This window comes from Phalacrocorax carbo, chromosome 14 (genome assembly GCF_963921805.1).
Source record: "Phalacrocorax carbo chromosome 14, bPhaCar2.1, whole genome shotgun sequence".
In the NCBI taxonomy this organism is placed as follows: domain Eukaryota; kingdom Metazoa; phylum Chordata; class Aves; order Suliformes; family Phalacrocoracidae; genus Phalacrocorax; species Phalacrocorax carbo.
Genome location: NC_087526.1, coordinates 1,358,362 through 1,380,434, shown reverse-complemented (window position 1 = coordinate 1,380,434; position 22,073 = coordinate 1,358,362). Strand labels below are relative to the sequence as shown.

Genomic DNA, 22,073 nt, shown 5'->3' with positions numbered 1-22,073 from the left:
TGCAACATTAGCCACGCTTATTCCCTTGCTGTGTGGATTCTCTGATCATCCTTTACGCTGCAAATGCAGACGGGTAAAAACACATAATGAGTGTAACGTTTATGTTTCCCAACAGAATTGTATTTTTTTAAAAAAACTTGGCCAATTTATAGACAAGGAGAAAATAGAGGGAGAATTCAGAACAAGCAGAAGTCTCACACTTAAAATCAATTTCAATTTAGGTTTAGCCCCTCTGCTGAACACCAGGCACGTTCTTACAAACTAGCCAAGCAATCATGGAAATACACATAATTATTTGGAGGCAAGGTTTTTCTGATGCCAGAATAATACGTCAAGCACTGGAATTTAATTCCCATTTCCAATATGCTTGGCAACTGAGCGCATTTCCATTTCCACAGGTGAATATTAGTTAGGTGCAGGTCCATATTACTTTCATGAGCATGTAACTTTCTACTGACAACAACTACAAGAAAGAAAAAAAAACAACCACTGCCTGCAAACTACGCAGCAGCTCTTTCGGCATTCTCTTGTAATCTCATAAGCTTGCATTATTATATCGAGCACAATATGCAGTATGAGAGGCACGTGTGTTATTTAATCCAAAATGCTATATAATACAACCAGGAGCAACATCTTCTCAAAGCTTAATTTCATATCTTCATAGCTTTCAGCAGTGTCCGATCCATGAAAGTACCTATTAAGCACACACCACCCGCTACATAATATTAAAGCTTTCCCTGTTCCCCAGCCATCCCTCATTGCCTCTCCTTTAATACAGTTTCTCTGTAAGAGCTTTTGGAGGTGAATAGGTGCACGCCGATGACTTGGGGAGGAGTTGTTGGGGGGAAATTGCACAGAATGACCCACAAGATCCTGAAGGCAGCGCCTGACCGCAGAGTTTGCAGACGCAAATGGACAGAAGAGACATCAGACAAAGGTGAATCCTTCAGCAGTTTGTCCCATTTTCTGTAAACTGACTGGCCATGAGGTAGTATTTACCCAGGTTTCTCTTATGGCTTATTTACAAATCTGATTTGTTCCCGTGCTTTGTGTCTAGCTACTTAGAGTAGCCCAGATTACTACTATAATTTCAGCAGAGAAGTCCTTCAGACAGAGGGAGAACGCAGACAGGCTGCTGATGAATTATGTGGATGCAGCCGTCTCCAGATATCGTGACCTGCATTGCAGGAGAATACGGTGTTCTTACCAGAAATACCCACTACCTAACGGTATAACAAAACAAAAGCAAAAAATAGCCACATTCACATCAGCCGTTCTCTGTCTGAACAGCCCTTCAGCAAGCCAACGGAGCTCACCTGCCTGTTTGAGGGTGCTTTACTACATATTTTCATATTTTAAAAACTTCAGTAAAGATGACCTGGTGTTGTTAATGTTCTGACAAACCTGTTTTCAGAACAAAACGTAAGGCCGCGTCCTGCGTGATGAATACGCGCTTTTCCTCAGTCTAATTCCCCTCCAACTTGCAGACACGTTTTTTGCACAATGTCTTACGCTCACCTGTTCTGAGTTTGGGATCATTCTTTAGAACATGATCTTTGCTACGGAGCTGCTTCTTAACACAGAAAAGTTGAAATTCACATACAAATCCCCAATTTGAATTTAATTCCCCAATTGTGAGCCTATTCCCTAGAGTTTCCTCTGGGTCATCCTTCAACTGACACGAGTGCATTTTTCACACCTATGCTGTACAAAAACTGAGCACATCGACTCCTTTCCTTCACAGACTGATACTTCGTGAGGTTGCACCCAGCGGGTGAGAAAACTTCACAAGATTTTCTGAAAGTTCTATGGCTGATTAATCTCAAGCCTGAGACTTATCAGGTCCCTGGCCTATTCCCTCTACATTGAGGCAAGATCAGTTATGTCTAGACTATCACCACGAAACGTCTGGCCAGGAGCTCCTTGCAAATCTCCAAAGGCAAGAGCTCCCACAGCTTATTGCAATGCTTCACTACCCTGACTGCCCTCAAATCTGATCTAAATCTTCCCTTGCCTCAAATTCAACCAAATAATTATTGCCTTACTCTCTCCTGAAATAAAACTGCTCCCCTGCTTGTGGTGGTGGTTGATGGTGTACTGTACTCGAATCCAAATCCTGCTGCTAAATGAAGCCAACCTTGCATTCGAACCCTAATCCTTCCCTTCTCTTCATTAACATTTAGAGAAAACAATTATTGCTGGAAGGTACAAGTACTTATTCATTAGCAGCTTGCCAGTTTAGCTAATGGCTGCAGTCCTCAGCTGAAACTAATCTGAGCTTTGCCTAAGGTTCAGTAAAATCCTTTTACCATCCTGAAATTACTCCTGCCAGTTTGTAGTTTGTGGATCCAACCCAGAAAACACGCTTAAACCTCTCGAGCCTTGCTTCTACAGTATCAATCCCAAATTGCCAGTGTTAGCGTTTAATAGTAAAATGCTCTTGCTTTGAAGTACAAAACACTGTCAGACCTTTCACATGAAACACAAAGGAAAGAGGCATCAGGAATTGCTATAAGGCATTCCGATTTAACAACTACTATAGAGGGGAATAGCTGAGAGTAAGAGACTGAGTTTGAATGAAATAAGCAACTCACCCACAGAATATGAAATATTGTAGTGAATAAATAGATACCTCAGGAAAATTCAGGCTGAAGTTGCTAAGCACTATAATTGAAACTTGCAGTGAATAAAGGCAAGAATTTTTCTGGAAACTAACGTAAGAGTTTTATTGACGTTTCTGTTTAAATAGTTGGTGATAATATTCGTCAGATAAACCCATAGAGCTCAGAATATTAGAGGCAGCAATTATTTACGACTGACAGAAAGCGCACAATACCAGCCCGTACTACTTTGCAACAGAGAGGCAGGCTATGCCAGATGTTTCACAGCAGTATATATTTTCAACCCTTAATTAAAAGAAGAAACAAGAACAAGGAGTCCCAAGTCACAATCATTACAAAGCTTTGGAGGAAAAAACTAAATCAAGCCTCTTGTGATTCTCGAGGGACTTAATTTAAGTGCCCAGTAAAATGGGCAGTTAACCATATAAGCATAGATCTCCTCACTGCTTTAATTAAGTGTGACTCATTTAAGTCACAACTTTCTTGGAAGGAATTCAGGAATTTGGAGGGATTTCTTTTCTCAAAAGGGAAAAACCCCAGACTATAAAATAGGGTGAAAGTTCAGTCGATTGAAAATTCGCACTTTGGAGGTAAAATGCGTGGACAAGTTCAATATATGACAAGGAACAGATAAACAGAATTTGCGAGGGGTGTGCCGTGTTTTGTGACATTCAATACCTGCGTCCTCTTTCCTTCCAAGGGGGAGGTAACAGGAAGAAGCCACATCGCACAGCATTTCAAGAGAGTAGCACCTTTCTAGCATACACAAATGGACACTGAACCACCGCCGCCCGTCAGGAAATAACAACGCACGCCTGCTTCTCCAGCTTCAGTGGAGCAAGACTTCGATTTTCTTTAAAAGCGCACAAACTTCTGGGAACAGAAGACAGAAATAAGGAGTGGATCTTTCAGCACCAGGAGGTGTTCTGTACTGCTTACAAGTGAGCGGAGAACCTGCCCTGAATCCGGCCGTCTGCAAATCATACCAGAAAGAGTATGCGGCGTGGTTCAGGTTCGGAGAGCTGATCAAAATGACACAATTTTAGGAGGAAACTGAGACATTTTGGAAAACTTTACTTCCAATTCTGAACAGAAAACCTGAAGTTTTAGAAATTTTCTACCAAACAGGAATCACAAAGTACGCATTTCTGGAAGAGCAAAACTACTTTCTGAAATCAAACACAGACCGCGATACCTACCGCAGACCAGCTGCATTGACACAGCTCTGAATAACTTCCCAGGCTGCTCCCAGAACTGTGAGCCCAGGGGTCCCAGCTCCCACACGGGCACCCTGGAGCAGGAGAGGAGCTCCTGGGACCAGGCGGCACCATGCGAAGCTGTAAAGACCTGTCTCGGAAAAGTCCAAAAGAGGGAACGGCCGTGCTCGCACCTTTGCCTCAAAGCTAGTGCGTGCGTTACGTACGCAAGTGCCCAAGTGCGAATTAAGGGAGTCGAGGTTGGAGACTGGTGAGCGACGTCGGTGGAGCAAGACCAGATTTAACTTGTCTGTCCCTTTAACTGAGCCCAACCCCAAATCCTGCCAAGGATTCAAAACACTTCCAGTTCAGTGTTTTTTCCATATGGCACATGACTTTCATGGTTCCAGGGTTGGCACAGGAACAACTGCAAGAAATAAATGCTTTCACTGGCCTGTTGGAGAAGCACAGCTAACGGGGTTGGAAACTCTGCTGTTTGAAGATGCTTTGCTTCATTCCCTGCTCAAGGAACCTGGAGAAGTTTCCAGGTTCTTGTGACTTTTTTCAAAGGGAAGTGTTAAGATCCTAATCAAGAAGCTCCCTCTAGCTCCCCCTTTGCTTCTCTGGGAAATGTATTTTTCTTGTTCTGTTGCAAAACAGGTATGTCTTTTTCATCCAAAATTGAGCAATGAACAAACTACCCACCGAAAGAGCCACAGAGGTGAATTCTTCACCTTGGGCAAAACCAAGAAATATCATCCACTGAGAGCGCCTTTTATAGAGATTTTGCCTGGCGCTCCTCCTGCGGGATTCCTGAGTGGAGCTTTGTTGCATTATTTGATCCTCCAGCATAAAAGGAGATGAGATGAAAGATCATTACAAAGCAGCTGAGCAATGTGAGATGACCCAACCTTGATCCTACCTCTGCTTTTGTGTCACTGGACACAGTGACCACTTACTCTGCACGGAACAAGATCTCCACCTCTTTCTGGATGAAGTCACCATTAAGGACTGTTCTCAGGGAGAACCGTGCATGACACGTAGGGCTGCAAATAAAGTAAAATGGACTTTTAAGCCTAAGACCCAAACCTTTTCTCCTTTACCACTCCCTGTACAGACATCACATACTCTCAGTCACGTGAGACAGTAATAAATGCCCAAAATAAACGCAGCCAGGCTAGACTTTGCCACATCCTTATTCCGCTACTTTCTTATCTTGTACTGACGGCATATCACCTGCCCACGTGAATTAATTCCTGCTTCATAACGGTTAATTACGGTTTTTCCTAGTGCCATACAGGAGTGTTGTGAACTCTGCACTGACGACTGCCATGTGCTTGGGAATTTTGGACAGGAGACAATTTATTACATGGCACGTTATAATCTCTCTAGGCATATCTATAGCAGATTTACACTGGATTTACTAACCTTAAAACGTTTGTCACAGCAATGATAAAAATAAAGTTACTCACTTTTCAAGGGGGAAATTTAGATGTGAATTCAAGTTTTTTGTTACAGCTGAACCGTAGTTTGTTGGAGTTACCAACTGTCACCCACCTGAGCAAAGGACACTCCTGGGGTGATCTGTCCTAGCAGGGGAACACACGCAAACAAAGAAGCAACTGCAATAAATAATGCGCAGTCTGAACACCTCAAAACTGCCAGCTTGTCTGAGATAAGTTGTTTTCAATCCTCTACCTACGTTCATTACAAAGTCCCTTCCCCTGCCCGAATCTTTATTGTTTTCCACACGAGGCGACCAGCAACACAAAACAGCACTTGGGCAGCTAACGCTTACCTCTGCGGTCACTTTACCTCTGACTGAACCACAGCGGTGGTTCTTGCCGCAGGGTAAATCTGCTCAAGATGGTCACTGAGCAGCCTGGGCTTCAGGAAAAGACCCGTTTCACTCTAGTGACATTAAACTACATTTGAACTTTAGGAAACCTAATTTTCTTTTATATCGATATAGTCAATACAGGTGTTAAAGGAAAAATAATTATATTTGCTGTACTGCATTTCATGATAACCCACATGCAGACTCTGCTGGCCTACAAAAACTCTGCTCATGAATCGAGAGGAAACATTGGTGATATACTGCTTACAGAGGGGAAAACCGCAACGGACACAGCCTTTACAGGAGTTGCAATTTGTCATTATTTCCTCCAGTGATTTAAATGACTCTGCTCCCACCTTAAGATTCAGGAGGAGTCAAATTCTTCCCCCCACCCCCCCATCGTCTGTATTTGGCAATCAGTCCTCTGGGGTATTAAAACAACGAGCATTATTGGTGCCACAGCTATCTCCGTCAGCAGTCTGTGGATCAGCTGGAAGTTCTCTTTAACACAATAACTTTCTATAAACCTAGCAACGCTGCATTTATTGAGACAACTGTCAGCTTCTCAGTGAAGAAACTATATCATGTTAAACATTTGTGCAGTATGCAGTGAAACACAACCTTGATCCAAATATAAAGAAGTGTTTAGGTAGGAGATGAAAGGGGTGGTTTCTTGAATCAGAAATATCCTAGCCAGAAGATACTCATGAAAGCGGAATCTTAATATTTACTTAGGCTTTCAGCAGCACTGGATTTGCACTACAATTTATTAACTTTTCAAATATTGCACAATGTACCTGGATACTAAAATATCACCCACAAAGAGTTTACCAGAAATGGTATCAGAATATCAGAGCGGTGCCTATTTTAAGCATACATCTGGGCTTGATTCTGCTCCGTCAAGGATAAATTATTCATTTCCATATTAAAAAGTAGGATTTTTCTTATACACAAGACATCCAGGAAAGGGAAAGAGTTATCACAGACCTCAGCTCCTACCCAGGAACAGAAAGGTCTGTCGACAGCACCATAAAACGCTGTGTGCATATTATGGATTCCTGTTTGAGCGACAGCCCCATATCCCCCGTTACTGACCCAGCAGCCGGAGCACTGCTCGCTACAGAGCTCTCCAGGTGGTCTGAAACAGTAGGATCCACTGGCGCTCTGTTTCATACTGTGTGCGACACTTCCCGTGCATTTAACCTGTTTGTTCTACCCTTTTTGGAAAGTCCTGGCAAGATGTAACTCACAAACAATTCACGGCATGGCCTGAAAAAAGTTTACTAGCAAGCCTTCTCCCTATTCGCTCTGCATGTTGAATCATTTTTATTTTCATAATTTTTAGTTCTGAAAACTTTGACCTAGCCGAAGTTTCCTTTAAAAAAAAAAGCAGACTTATTTACGTAACAAAAATTGTCCATTTTTATATAACATCAGGCCCAGAAACATGCTTGGAGAAAGTACAGTTGAGCGAAAGGGAACGCGAAAGGGCAAAACATGCCAAGCACCCCAGATCTGTAAGGCTTTCCCATGGAAACACAGGTCTGGCGTGCTGCCTTGGAAAAGCCAGAGCAGGTGCTGCAGCAAGAAACACACAGCTCTGTCTTCCGAGGTACGGTTCTCATCAATAATGGATACCTCTTAGCATTCAGTTGGCTTTCTCCACCATTTAAAGCTGATACAGCTTGCTCATTTTCAGCAGATATTTTTTCCCTTGAGGAGCCCCAACACTTTGTTGTCACAGTTCCTAGAACTTCTTGGCTGGCACTTGGCCCAGACAAGTTGTTACTGAACGCATGCCTTTATTATTCCTGAACAAGACAGAAGATTTGACAATTCTGATAACAAACAAAAATTGGATGCTCCAAGGAACGTAGACTGCTCCCCACACTCTAAATACTTAAAATGATACCCTAAACATTTACAGGCCTCCAAATGGAACTTGTCTCAATAAAAACTTCAAAGAAAAAAAAATCTCATTGCTCTTTTGCAGAGAGGCTGTGACATCTACAGTCTTGAAGCTAAGTATTTCAGCGTTGTAAAAAGCCCCAGATATTCATCTGGAAATGGTCAGTGATGATGCATTTATGAGTTTGAGTTGCTAGAAACCTAGTAATTCCCAGGCTTAAACTTACACCTAGCCACCTGATGTGCCTCCGGTCTTGTTTCAAAACTGTTGATTAGGTTAAGCAGCTTATTTCTGTAGCTTTTACCCCCACATGAAGTTACACAAAGTAGAGTCTCTCTCTGCTACCATTTTGCTCAGCTGCACAAGTCACACTGAGGTGTTGTGTGCAAGATGGACAGGTCTCATCGCTAGTTTCCAGATATCCCAATTTCTCCTCATCAGGCTTCTCTACACCAGAAAAGCCTATCAACCTAAAGGATGTGCAGTTTTCCTTAGCACACCTGGAGACCCTATTGCTTCCATGTTCAAGAGCACTCCAAACACATGGATATGGAACAGATATGTTTTCTAGCTGGCCATAACCAGCTTAGCATTGTGAGTAAGCAGACTCCATACAGCTTCAGACATACCCCAGCATATTCTCCCATTGTTGCCCTACTGTTAATTTCCAGGGTTCCCAGAACCAGTTTGCTGATGACACAAAGCTGGGAGGAGCTGTTGACACTCCGGGGGGCAGGGAGGCCCTGCAGAGAGATCTAGACAAATTAGAGAGCCGGGCAGTCACCAACTGTATGAAGTTGAACAAGGGCAAGTGCCGGGTGTTGCCCCTGGGGCGCGGCAGCCCTGCACAGGCAGCCTGGGGCGCGAGGGGCTGGGGAGCAGCTCTGCGGGGACCCGGGGGCTCTGGTCCATGGCAGGCTGAACACGAGCCCCCAGTGTGCCCTGGCAGCCCCGAGGGCCAGCCGTGCCCCGGGGGGCACCGAGCCCTGCATCGCAGCCGGGCGAGGGGGGGGATTGTCCCGCTCTGCCCCGCGCTGGGGCGGCCTCACCCCGAGTGCTGCGGGCAGCGTTGGGCGCCGCAGGACACTGAGGGTATAAAGGTACTGGAGAGTGTCCAGAGGAGGCCATGGAGTTGGTGAGGGGTTTAGAGGGGAAACCGTACGAGGGGCGGCTGGAGTCCCTGGGTTTGTTCAGCTGGAGCAGAGGAGGCCGAGGGCAGCCTCATGGCGCTCTGCAGCCCCCTCCCGAGGGCAGGAGGAGGGGCAGGGCTGGTCTCTGCTCTCTGGTGCCCAACGCCAGGGCCCGAGGGAACGGCAGGGAGATGTGCCAGGGGAGGGTGAGGCTGGGCATTAGGAGAAGGTCCTTCCCCCAGAGGGTGGTGGAGACCTGGCACAGGCTCCCCAGGGAGGCATCACGGCACCAGCCTGGTGATGTTCCAGAAGCACTTGGACACGGCCCTCAGAGACCTGGTGTGAATTTGGGGTGTCCTGTGCGGGGACAGGAGCTGGGCTCGATGGTCCTTGTGGGTCCCTTCCAGCTCAGGACATTTTATGAACCCTCTGCAAAACCAGGATCTAAGTGACATTGTGACTAAAGCGAACACAGCTGGAACAAGCGGGAAGAACAGCGGTCTGAGACAGGCAAAGGTGCTAAGTCGATAAGGACCGGCTGGCAATTTGACTTTCTTCACAAATTCTGTTCAGGCACACAGAAGATAGCACGAGCAGATGGTAAGCTGTGTTGGCAACCACAAATTCGCTCAAGAATGGAAACAGATTCAGATGGTATTTCAATAAACGGTTGAGAGCCCTGCACAACCTAATGGCAGAAGCCATATTAAAAGCACCCAGTTTCTCCTGTTCCAAGGCGAAGCATTCATTCTCAACATTAACAGTCTGCAGAAGAGGAATTAAGCTAACCAAAGGAGGTCAGAAACTCTCATTCATTATAATGTTCACTCTTCTGAAAAACAGCTTTTAAAGAACCTCAGAACCTGGAGCCAAGATATCTACCTTGTATGACTTTCTCAGCCAAGCTGCCCGGATAAAACCTGGCCAGGGATGATGGCCTCGAAAATACCTGAGGATACACATCTGATGTGTTACACTTACATTAGGCTTACAAAAATTACCTTCTAAGGTATATAGGTCAGGAATATGGCCATGACCCAGCTGTCAGACTAGATCCAGAAAAAGTCAGCTCTCCAAAGCAGCTCTAAGAAATCCTTAATCTGCATTTTTGTCTTTTAACCTAAAATGAGAAAAGATTCGGGCAGTGAAATCTTGTAACCAGCCATTTGCAATGCCACTAATGAAATTCAGAGCAAGTTTTCGACCACTGCACCATGCTTTCAAATACAGAAACATTAAATTCTTTCCTATTTAGTTGGAAGCTTATGTAGAACAAAAACAAGAAGCTATAATTTGCTATGCCTTTACATTCACCTTAAACTAATGGCCAGAGTACTAAGCTTCTAGCCAAATTCCACCTGACATTCATTATTTTTCTTGAGAATTATACTTACGTCGGAGCCACGCAGCAGAACATTCAAAGAGTCAGTGCACGGCAGCGGCACCGCAGAGCGTTTTAGCAGAGGTGCACCCCTGGGACCCTCAGCTGCTCTGTGCTGAAGACGCTGGAGAAGCCATTCTCTCCAACAGAGGAAGAACTTGCACTATACAGCATGCTGCCATATTCACAGTATACCTTAAAGATCTCATATCATAGCGCTGACAAGGTTAAGCTTGTACAAATGGCAGGAAGGACTTAAGGACGCTAAAGTAACGGAGACTCTGAAACCAGTGACAGAACCTTAAGAGAATGGATTAGAGTGAAAACAAACACACTGCTGTGAAGGGCTTATGCCCCGAAACAGAGCATTATTCTTTACTTGCAAATATACTTGGTGTTGAAGACAAACTTTTACTCACATTATTGGTTTTGAGGTCTGCAGGTGTTTTAGCCAGAGTCCCCTGTGGTAACAGTTTGATCTCCTCAGTGCTACTACGTTCGCAGAGTCAAGTCAAATCCAATAACAAGGTGCAACTTGCAAAAAGGACATTTGTGTCTCACACATTTCTGAACAATTTTGATCATTACTATTGACCAGACAGCAATTGTACCGAATGCTTCAGGGGGGGTTTCTATAAAGCTGTAGCAAATTTTGTAAGAGAAGGACAGTAACTTCACACTGCCAATCTGACCACAGATCTTAAGGCTGCATTAGCCTCCAACAAACATGCAATCACATCAGCTTTTTGCAGGAGGATGAAAGTGAGAAATATGAGCGCTGGCCAGGCTTGCAAATTCCACGTTATCTAACCTGCAGGCAGCATCAGAGTCGCTGGAGGAGTTAATATGCAGTTCCAGGAACTGCCAAGCAAGCCTATATGATCAAGGGAGCCATTTAACTTGTTAAAAGCAAGGAACATTCCACAGAGTGCTGCCTTTCATTTACGCCCAGAGAAATCCTTCTAATAGCAATGTTTAAAAGACTTTCCTCTGGAGCCCATTGTAACACACCTCTGTTCTTCCCATCCTCTTGCAAAGCCCACTACCGAGACACCAAAGCTATAATTTTCTCTGCTTCTAAGCGCTCCGTAGGTTTAGCTGACCTTTAGAAAAGACATTCTTTTCCCTCACCAACTGCTTTGAAGCAGCTGCTTTTTCAGAGCCCAGCCTGTGGTCCAGGACCCTGCGAGCGTGACAGGCAGACACATCTCAGCACAAAAGACCACACAGGATCTCCGAAGCGCTGCCTCGCCTAGCGGGGTGGTAGCAAGCACACGAGGAAAACGTTACTAGGCATGCCGAGCAAAGAGCACACTGAGCCTCTGACATGTAATTCTGTTCTTCAGCAGTACCTGGCCCAGGCCTCTCCTGCCTAATGCCTGTTATTAGCCCTGTGTGGAGCCTTGAGCAAATCACGGGGACCAGCTGTTACAAACGCCCTCCTCGCACATCAGCCTGGCTCGTGCGTTCACTTGAGGCAACCTGTAATTTCTTAGAATATAAAAGGCGGTGATTTACAAGCCAGTCAAGCTCTTTGTTAGACCAAAGCATTTGCTGTGCACCATGCCTGCACAGACCTACACAAAACAAAGCTTCTACAGCAGCACGGGCTCCACCCCCACACGCTCGCAAAAGGAGAGTGCCTTCGCCATGAAGGAACACAGCTTGCTCGGGACGATAACCGTGAGTCAGCTCAGAAGTCCAGCGGTCTTGCCGTGACAGACTTGATTCGATGAGCAACGCTTAGCTCATCCCAGCAGACGAGCTGCTCACCAGGGCACCGACTGCATGGGAAGCTGGAAAGTCTCCATCATCCCCACGGATGCGATCCTGCGTTCGACACCTTTGGGACCGTGAGCCAGCCACACACCTCTCACCTCTTTACACACGTAACTAATTCACATGGAACCTTTTTATTATTGTACATGTTTGTTCCTTTGCAAGTCAGGCAGAAAAACAGCCCCTTCTTTTGCATTTACCTCCTAAAACCTACATGTCAATGCCTCTCAGTTTACTATACTGAGAAATTGCAATTTCCGTTTCACTAATATATTTAAGGCCTTTGCTTAATTAGCTTACATAGGAGTCTACAGACCCCTAAATTAAAACATTGTCCTACAATTGCAGAGCAGAATTATGACACAAATTCTGTCAGATAACAAAAAGCACCAATGGCTGAGCCTGCCAGCCCCCAGGGGGGTCAGCAGAGCCTGGGATACTGAAGTAAGGTGACAAGAAATCGAGCGCTTTGATTTCAGAGAGCAAGGAAAGAAGGTGCCAGGAGCTAATCAGAGACCAGCTCCACAGCCTAGGAAGCACCAGAGCTCTTCCTACACTTAACATGAATCACATAATTTGCAGCTCACAGGTTTCACAAGGATCAGAGCACTGGATCTCCCCATTCAAGTCAGCAGCCTTTTCACTGAGAGTAACTTGCTGAGAGAAAACAAGCAAACAGCCTCTTCTCCTACAGGTTCTTCATCAGCGATGGCCACGGCAGTGGTGTGCCTCCCCTGGACTGTGCCCGCATCGTCGCGCAACTCAAACGGGAAGGGTGGCAACAACTAAGTGCTCAAGAGTTTCATTCCCATCCGTTTACTCCTTAATGTTGATTTCCAATTAAGTGTTTTAAAAGCACTGTTGTGGACAACCTGAACATTTCTGCAAACTCCACTATGAGCATTGTTTTTAATCATTTCCTCCAACAGATGAAAACAAACTATTTTTATTACCTGACATCCAGAGCCAACAGGCAACAAGAATAAGATGAGCAGTACCTCGTCAGGGTGATATGTAGGAGGGAGACGCGCTGAAGTTATAATGGGTTGGGTTTTTTTAGAGACCTGCTGAGCCACTGACTAAGAGCACAAAGAAATCAGGACTGGGGGAGGTGCTGTTCACTCAGCCGTGGAACCGTAGCCCATGTGCTTTGGGGATCCAGAGATATAACGCACAGGCTGTACTTGAGCAGCAGGGATGTCATGAGCTTTCAAAAGTGGAACAGTTTCCTTAATGATTATAAGATGATCTCCTCTGCATTATTATGACAACTTAACACACACGTGGCAGTACTGAGTTGCAGGCTGATACTGTCCAGAACATTTGACATTCAAAAGAAAAACTGTCTGAGCTTAATGGAAAAAATAAGACAGTGAATTTTTTTCCCCCCACCTCTACTTCTGATAGGGAGGCAGGCCAGAGTTCAGCAGCAGTAGACTGATTTTTCAGTTACTCCAAACAGCATTAATTCATCATCTTCCTTTCAAAGTTAACTACAGCCAATAGTTTCATCACTGAGACTTCCCACACTCTAAAGAGTCTGACGTTGTCTGGGTGCACAGAAAGGGAGGGAAGGATAAAAGAGCAACTAAAACTAAACAATCTTCTCCAAAGTCGGTCCTTGGGAGTTTTCAGCTTCAGTCCTCCTTCTCAGAAAACTCTGGTTAGCCAGGGTCCCCCTCTCCTAGTTAAAGATCATTGAATAAGAAAGATGGGCACTTTATGTACTTACAGTGTAGGACATACTTAAAAATTTGTTTATATATAAACTTAGGCTTCAACTCCACAGTCCGAACTACAGTCAAACAGTATATGCAATGTCACAGTTGATGTTGATAATAGCAAGAGAACATGGTAGAGTAAGAGCCCCAAACACCACCTTAATGGCACAGGTTGTATTTAGCACACGCTTTCCTGGGTATACGATTTCACTGCATTCAATCCAATATGTGATCTCCCTTTAAGAACACAATTCCAGAAAGGTAATTACAATACTTCTATTTCTGTTTTAATCAGATACTAACACCACAGTCATGTACAGGATTTAAGGCCTTTGGATGAAAAGGGCATTAACAACAGGCAATGATTTAAAACATACTATGTTTTGTTAGATACAGGACCTTAAAGGTCTTACATTTGTATCCCAAACTTGATGCATTCATCTGAAGAACGTGTGAATCTAAGCCTTTGCTTTGGACCCAATTTTAACTGCAGCTGATCCTGCTAGTTTCTTCAAAGAGAAAACATACAGAAAGTTGACTTAACCTAACAGTGAAGCATAGTAAAACCAGATCAGATAAACTCCAACATCACTCTTTAGTGGACAGTCTCATGGCACTATAACAAAGCAAAGAACCTACTACAACAAAAGCAAGGCTAATGAGAACGTGACCATCTTCATTTATACCGTAACTCAACATCTGGTTTGTTAAAGGTTATTAAACTGATAAATTTGGTATGAATCAAAACGGTGCTCTTGGAAATGCTTAAGTGGCACCTCCATTTTGTTAAAGAGTTTGAGAATGAGAGTTCTTAACTGTCACAAAACCCGTTTTCAAACACAAAGCTCTTGTCTAGGCAGATCAAAATGAATAATCTTTCAGTTTGTGCTGGACATAAACTTCTGACGAACTGCTCAGCTTCTGACACAACAGACATTTGTCTGGCAGATGCTTTCCAAACAATAGAGACATTTATGTAAACATTACAAAAAAAGTAGTGTAGTACAGAGTCACCTTATCCTACCACAGGGACAGAGTTCAGTACCCATTAATCACCAGCGAAATCACCCCAACAGCTCCATAGGTATGATTTCTTATTCTAGCACTAAAGTTTAGCGCAGCTGTAAGTCTTTACACAATTAACTTCCTTATAAAAACATGGCAAAGAGCATTAATGATTGTAATGTTTCATTAATTAGTAGTAAATACAGGTGAATCTGCCAGACCAAACAACTTGGCAGAACTGCAGGGGCTCACAGCATGCTAATATGCTGCTAATTAAGACCATCGGCATTCCTTTCAATGACTCTATTGGCTTAAGATTTAATTCACATTTTACCAGCTCTCATTTTTTCCTATTCAGAACATATACCAGACAAAGAGTATACAAAAAGGAAAATAAAGCCATTCCATTCACATTTGTGGCGATAGATTCAGCATTTTAGCTTCCATCTCATTCTGCTCTCCAAATTAGGATGTGAATGTGAGAGAAAGGCAAATAAAACGTACGTGAATGTGCGCATGCATTCACATACACAGTCACATCTCTTTTTTTGGGTAGGAAAGGAGTTGTTTCTGGGAAGTCTTATTTGCTTGCAGACACTGGCCCATGCTCACCTTCAAGATGTGAGGTCCTGGTTCAGACCTCATTTGTTCTCAGTGGTGATCATCGTTTAGGATGTATATTTATGAGGAAATTAAGTTGTCCTCTGCAAGCATAGTCCGAAAGGGTTCTCCCAAGACCCAGCTGTCAGCACCACAACACCACAGGCATTCTGCAGCCATTTCTCCTGCTCACAGTCCAAGTCTCCCAGCTAGGGGTGAAGGCACCACCGTGCATGAAGAGAAGAAAACTGATGACAATAACACTGCAAAAAATCACATCAGAACTTACTCCAGAGCTTCTCCTAACTTGGAATAGTATCCGGTTTGCACCAATTTAGAGATTAAACTAACAAAGAAGCTGGAAACACAGTGCTAATTAAAATACATATTCTTATCTCCTTGGGTATTGAGTTTTGCAATAGTCAGAAAAAAAAATTAACCAGCCTTTCCTGGCTAGTTGTGTTTCAGCTACATTATATTACAGCTTTCTTATAACGCTGAATGCCGGTTCCTACTCATCAGGAAGACTAGCACTCTCCAGCAGTGTCTGACCCTGAAAGAGACAGCCTGACTACCTTAACAGCAGTTAAGTACCACATAACAGATCCTTTTTGGGTGTTTTGGTTTTTGATTGTCATTTGAACCATTGTAAATATAAGTAGAGAATGTTGTTTGGCTAAGCAGCTTCTCAATCTGATTTTAAATAATCATAGCATTATAAATATAATAATGGTAGCGGGATAGTCGGGAGGTCCCTTTAACAGAAGACCCTCACTTGGTGTGGCAGTGGGCAGGGACAATAACCCTTCTGAAGTGTCTGCAACCTGAGAGGGTCAGGTGAAGGCTGTATGGGTGGCTACATGGACACCGGACCCAGAACTACCCATGATTCCTGCATAACCTGGTACCTCTGAAGCCAGGGACGGCGATTCACCAACAGCCTGCAGAACTTCATCTTCAGGAGTTTGAGAACTGTTTATTTTGAGAACAAACCCTCAGAGAACCGAGTGCTTCAGCGTTCGTAAGGCTTCTGTCTCAAAGTGTAAAGTTACAGAATAAATTGGTGAATCACTAGGGTAGATACATATCTCCAAAAGCAAAAGGAAAACTACTTCTACTATATCACTGCATTTTTTTAAAAACAAGAAACACTCAGTGGATCCTCCCATCTGCTTGCTTCTCTGCTTGGATTGCTTCAAATCTAACAGAGCTTCTGAACAAGTTGTGTGTTTAACAGCAAATACCCTGAAGAGCTGTTAAACTAAGATTCAGAAATTGTCAAATAACCTCACGGGAATTTACCTCAAGGCAGAAGGGGGAGATGAGAAACAAAGCTATTTCCATTTTCCTTGCTAGAATTATTTCAAAATATTAGGAAAAATACCTGAATGCTTTGAATATATTAAAACTAAACAAAGAATGCCTTTAAACAGTACAGAAACTTCAGTTTCACATAGCTACATAGCAGTTTATCAATCCTTCAGTCATCTTCCTAGCCCCACTTTAATTCCCTTCCTACGATATTGTTTCCTTTAAGACTGAACATTGTCGGGAACAAGAGGTTTCAAGGGAGTAAAACAGAGTTGCACCTGCGAACTTATGCCAATACCGAGTGCGTAATCAGTCCCTCCTGCGGACCACATTGAAACACAATCGCCAATTTACTGCAATCAGCCAATGACCTCATACTTTTATGGAAAGTGCAAGCAGCTCCCAGCAACCAAGTCGCTCTTCAGTGGGAAAAAGCCCCCCAAAATATTAATCTGAATTCCTGAGATGGGGCTTGTAAGAATCCACCTCCACGTGAGCTAACCAGGTCTTTGCCATCTACAGCGGTTTGCTTCGAAAAACAGGATTCCTGTTGGTAACCTGCCTTGATAATGACAGCGCACAGAGTTCGATCTCCAAAAGGAGGGTTAAACGCTATACGCGTGCTGCCCAAGCTGCTTGCACAGTCACTAGGTTTTGTACCAGGCAAGAAGCACAACTGGATCCACGCAGATGAGATGTACAGTGACAGGAGCTCTTCCCAAGGGGATTCTTCCCATGGCACCTCCCCAGAGAATGAGATATTGCCTCCAAAGAGGAAAGGTTCTCTAGAATCTCACCCTCTTTATCTCCCCAAGAGACAGCAGCAGCAAAAATTCTTCAGTAATTACATTTTTTCCAGGGAAATCATCCAGTGATGGAGACATCCAAGGAGCATAATCCTTCCCTGTGTAGTATTCCTTGAAGGGCTGAATTCCAAATAAGAGTGTGCCTGGGAGGGAGAATTAATGGGGGGGTAGATGGAAATAGAGGCATTAAGAAGGACAAATGTTCTCTTGGTAGACAGGCTCATGATGAAAGGGGGATTATGATGATTTAAAAAAAAAAAAAAAGAAAAACTTTAAAACGAGGAGGAAAAACTCCCATGCTATGAGAAAGAAAAATAAACAAAACTCTCCTGGCAGAAAATGCCATCTCTCTGCTGGGCCCCTTACATGGCAAATCCCTCAGAAGTCCCAGCCCTTTGTTTGGATTCCGTGTTCCTTGTCAAGTGAGGCCACGCGCTCGGCACCTCTCTGTGGTTTGCCCATATTTCCCTTTTATCTTCGGGAGTTTCACGTTTGCTTTAAGGTTCTTGGGGCCGGGGGGGCGGAGCACAGTCTGGCTTACGCCTCCGTGGCTTTGCCAAGCAGGCAGCACGTCTGGCGTAGCGACACCAGCCACTGACCCTCCCTGCGTTAGGCAAAAAGCGACTGACAGAGCGAGTTTTTCACTCCGTAGAGCAGCAGGTAGACGTGTGCGTGCCCTGCGAAAGAACAGGGCCATAAAGCATTGTTCAGGTGACAGAAACACATTTTCTGTTCCAAACTGTTACATTTCATGTTTGATTAAGCCAATACATCTATTTAATTTACTCAGAGAGCCAAGATTTCCCTCCTAATGGACAGGCGCTCTCTGCCTCCTCCAAGCTGTATGAAGTACTGCCTTCAGACTGGCTTGAGAACAACCGCATGGAGGATGCTCTTGGACTCTTCCCCCTGCCCTGGGCAGCCGTGACAAGGACCAGCCTGGACCAAACCTACTTGGGGAACCTTTCATCCTCCTGAAGCAGCAGCTACCGGCAGGAACACACGCAGCACAGGAGCGCGGATGCAGATGGGTTCGTATTTGTGAACCAGACGGCCAGCTGCCCCCTCGCCCAGGCTTGCTGTTACACCTTCAGAGGACTCTAGTTTGGTTCAGGCATGAAACTTCTGCAAGTGTTTTGCACTAGAAACCATCCGAAATTTGATATCTCGAGTTGTGCTGGTGAATTAAATTGCTAGAGGGTTTATGCTGCTTTAGGTGGAAATATATTACTTCACCCACTTCATCATGGGCACCTTCTCTTGAAGCCACCTGCTCCCCCTCCCTTTTCATTCCAATGCTAGGACAATATTTGGCATGGATTATTAGGCAACAGTAAAAATGCATGACTCCCAGGCCTCCACATGCTGATAAGCTATTTAACCAGTCAGCTATTTTTAGCTCTGCCAAGCAATCAGGATGCTGTTCACAAAACACTTCACCTTAAAATATAATTGCTTTCCTCAAATGACATTGTCAGGTTCTGTTCTTTTCACCTTTAATGGGAAACTTCAAATAAAATAAGATAAGGTGGTTTGTTGAGAAAGTAAAGACCGCTCGTCATGGTAGAGAAAAAATGAAGGTACAATAGCCTAAATTTTTCTTTAATGATATCAACTGATTATTACCACTCTTTGTGAAAAGATGTTTGGACCTAATGGATATCAGATAACAGGGAGGAGGCAAACTGGTCAAGAGTAACAAAAGGAGCAGCCTTGCCTGTCAGCAGGCACTTCTGAGGCAGCCTTGGAAGAAGCCCTATTCACGGCCACAACCTCCGAACTCCAAACCACATGACAGCTTCAGCTGACTGAAGGGTCACATCTTCGGCATCTGCGCTGCTTGCGAGAAGCCTTCTGCCTTCAGAGTCAACTGACTGCCACGGCCTCGGAGCAGCTCTCACGCTCGGCAAAGCCCAACCATGGCAGCACGCTCTCTAATATAACACCATCTACACTTCTTTTGCTGCCAGACTCTTATCCTACTAATCTCTTTGCCTTCTCTCCTCCCCTCTCGATCCCTCAGATCCCACACTTACCATCTCTCACACACAGATGCACTTTCAGTCTCTCAGTGTTCACTACAACATAAATTTTTGCTCAAGCTGGCCGCTCTCCCTAATCTCCAGGAGTCCTAGCACTCTGATCTTCTCGGGCTTCGGATGAATGATGCGAGGTTTGCAGGTATTTGCAGCCAAGTCTAATTCCTGCTCTGACCCCTGGGATGTTTGTGTAAGCCCAAAGAAATGCCATTTAAAGCAGTTACTTTGGGTGTTACAGAGCTTCACTGAGATAAGCCCCGGATCTGCTATTCATGGAGCGACAGTCTCATTTATGGAGCAGGATTAAAAAAAAACCCACACCCAAAAACCTAACACACAACAGAAAGCAAGTGATCAACATCTATCAAGACATTAGATTAAAAAAATCAAACAATAACCTGTTACATTTGTGTTACCAGAAAATTGAATGGCCACAATTAACCTTGCAGAGTGCCAAGAGAAACCATTGCTGTATCACAGATCACCTTCGTCCTCAGCACATTCTTTGACTGTCACATTTACAGAAAGGATTCGTCTTTATCCGAAACTGTAATTGAATGCCAGCAGTTACCTTGGTGACATTTAAAAATCTATCACTGTGCTTTGCTGTCAACACTTTATAATACAATAAAGTGCCTCACGGAACAAGTTAGAACACAGCTTAGGAAGTAGTTCCTATGACAACTCTATGAATCGAGGAGATGGCAAAGATCCCAAAATGTCAAAAGGACAGTAGCACACAGGTAAAGAAAATCCAGGCCGGAGTCAGGGCAGTTCCTAAACCTGCGCTGAGCTGCTGCTCGGAGCCTGACTCTAGCCATTTCTGTAATTAAGCAAAGTCTCTAATTCTCTAGGTACTCTAATTTTCACCGAAACTGCCAAGAACCCTGAAATTTATTATGCAATCAATCCAACTGATTTCAGCAGACCTCTGCTGGGACTAATTAAGAATGAGGGAGGAAGAACCACACTTGTGAATATTGTTTGTTGTACTTCAAATCTCAAGTGACAGCGGGGAATTTAATTACCAGTCAAAATACAGGATTCCCATTCTGCTTATGACAGCATGTCCATTTGCTTTCAGATACTGGACTGCAGCAGCACTGGGATCACATTCACCCTCTGTATTTACAGATTTATTGTTCATCGGTCACCCAGAGACAGACTTGTTCCATTGTCACTGGCCCACAGCTACACGCTCTCGGTCTAAAGGAGAAATATGAAAGCCAGCAGAGCCTGCCAAAGCCGTGCCCCCAAACTGCAGTCTGTTCACTGCTTATGTGGCCCCGACTCCTCTTCCAGGAAGACAACAGGCTTGTCCTAAGTCAGTGTGGGGTCGGTGCTGTCCTGACCCATGGCTGCTACGCGCCGTGCGTGGCAGGGCGGTCTGCAGGGGTCAACACCGCACAGCAGCTCTGCACCGCTGGGAGAAGACCTTGGCTGAAACCGAGGGTTGCTGAGGAAAGCCCCCCACTCAATTCTTTCCTCAGGACTGCCTACCTCCATGTCTTCATCCTTCATTCTTGCCTGTTCCTTTCCCTTCCTTTTCTTGGCCTTTCCAGGCTCTTCCAGGCTTTTCTGCTTCTTCCTGACTGCCTCAAACAGCAAGTCTCCTCCCCAGCACACAGGCCTTCAGTACTTCTGTCATAGACCATCTGGGACTGGAACACAGAAGCATCTGGACCATTGACCCCTAAAGCAGGGAATTAATTGTCTTTTGTTGCAAAACTACATCTAAGCACCAGTTTGTTGAGAAAACCCTCCAAAAACTAGCTGTCTGTGGCCTCCCTCCAGCCTTTCCATCACGTGAAAGCTGAACAAGCCTTCTGTAGCTGCCCCATATCTGTACTCCAGACTCCTGAATTCATTTCCAGGAAACAAAAAACAGTTTGGCACACTCTGAAGATAAGACTGATCTTTTCAGCTGCTCTTCCGTTGTCAGCAGAAGCATGCATTAGAAACCTGGGGTATTTATTTTATTAAAGGGCATTTTTTCCTTGCACAAGGGTGACAGAGCGTATGACCCTGCCAAGCACGCTCAGGATTGACACGAATTCTCAAAGGCTATGAGCCTCAAACATTAAACTGCTGAGAAGGAAGGCTTACAGGCAAGATGAACATGCTCCCTACATACTTATAAATGAAAGTCCGGTAGATGTTAATAATGCAACAGTGACTTGGTTCAGGTGCTAATAAGCTCTTCTTTGGCAAAATCAGAAGGCACCCTCCTTTGAACTCAGTTCTGTTGACAGTATGGGAAAAGGCACATCACATGCCTCAACCAGAAAATGCCACAGGAACTGTGGTTGTTTGGTACTCCCTAGAGATGTGAGAGGAATTTTTGCCATGTTTTCATTGGCACTTCAACCTGAAAGAGGACAAAAACATAAGCAAAACTGACAATAACACTGTGCCTGAGGAAGACAAACAAGATAAACTACGAGATTACATTTTGCCCTCCAGTAAAGTTCTTTTTACCTTAAATCCACCCCAAATAAAGATAATCTTGCCACTGGAGACCACAAAGAAAAGTTATTTGCATACAGAATAGGCTCACAGAAAATTAAACTGCTGTGGAAAACTAGAGCTTATTATGCGAGAAATGTGATAAGCTAAAACATACAAAAAAATTCCTCCTAGAGATCTGAGCAACACGAGCTAAAAATACCTCTACTGCATGTCATTTACAAATTCAAAGGGTTGTTTAGGCTGTGTTTAGATTGTGATCAAACAACACT

General features: G+C 44.3%; 1 long non-coding RNA gene across 1 annotated transcript in view; it reads right to left on the bottom strand.

Annotated features, from left to right (window-relative positions):
* LOC135315685 (uncharacterized) overlaps positions 1-21,017 on the bottom strand; it is a 113,754-nt gene extending 92,737 nt beyond the window's left edge. The window contains exon 1 of the long non-coding RNA XR_010375160.1: positions 20,836-21,017. This is a non-coding gene — a long non-coding RNA (uncharacterized LOC135315685). The remainder of the gene's footprint in view (positions 1-20,835) is intronic.
* Between the last annotated feature and the right edge of the window lie 1,056 nt (positions 21,018-22,073).